Source organism: Arachis ipaensis, chromosome B03, assembly GCF_000816755.2.
Source record: "Arachis ipaensis cultivar K30076 chromosome B03, Araip1.1, whole genome shotgun sequence".
NCBI lineage: Eukaryota > Viridiplantae > Streptophyta > Magnoliopsida > Fabales > Fabaceae > Arachis > Arachis ipaensis.
This window is the reverse complement of record NC_029787.2, coordinates 94,161,503-94,162,424: the sequence shown is the minus strand read 5'-3', so window position 1 is coordinate 94,162,424 and position 922 is coordinate 94,161,503.

Sequence of the window (922 nt, the reverse complement as noted above, 5' to 3'; positions counted from 1 at the left end):
AAATAATAGAAAAAATGAACCGTTTTTTTCAAAATAAGATATGTGGTTTTAACTAACTGATTAATTGGCATATCACATGATTTCAAACTACCCATTTAAAATCAGTATATTATTTTCTTAGAAACCAATTTAAATTTAAATTTAAAATTTTCACTGTTAACCCGTCTACTTCTCCCAACCATTAACAAAGTGAAATCACATAAGTGGCACCATTAAACTGTCCACTATTATCACAGTTACCTTTTTTTAATTACCCACTATTAACACTATTATTTCTTCTACTCATCGACTTCTATCCACTCTAGGATTTACACTAAATCAATTCAAATAATACTTCAAATTTTTAATTGAGATATAATTTATTTATTAAATTTTTAATTAAAATATAATTTTAACGGACAAAATTTTAAAATTTTTTATGTACTCTCTTGAATATTAATTTTTAAATTTAAATTATATATATTTCAAATTATATATATTTTATAAATGGTCATGCAACAAATGAGAGTACATAAAAAATTAATACTCAAAGAGAGTACATAAAAAAATTAAAAATTTTGTCCGTTAAAATTATATCAGTTAAAAATTTAGTAAATAAATTGTATCTCAGTTAAAAATTTGAAGTATTATTTAAATTAATTTAATGTAAATCTTAATAAAAAAATTGTCAGTGAATGGAAGTTAGTATGTAGAAGAAGCAATAACATTAATAATGAGTAGTTACGTGTTAATGGTAGGTAGTTTAACGGTGTCACTTATGTGATTCACTTCTTTTAACAGTTGGGAGAAATAATTGTGTTAATGGTGTTAAACGTGAAATGTTTAAATTTTAATTGGTTTTTAAGAAAATAATGTACTAATTTTAAATAGAAAGTTTCAAATTTGTGATACGTCTATTAATTAGTTAGTTAAAACACATATG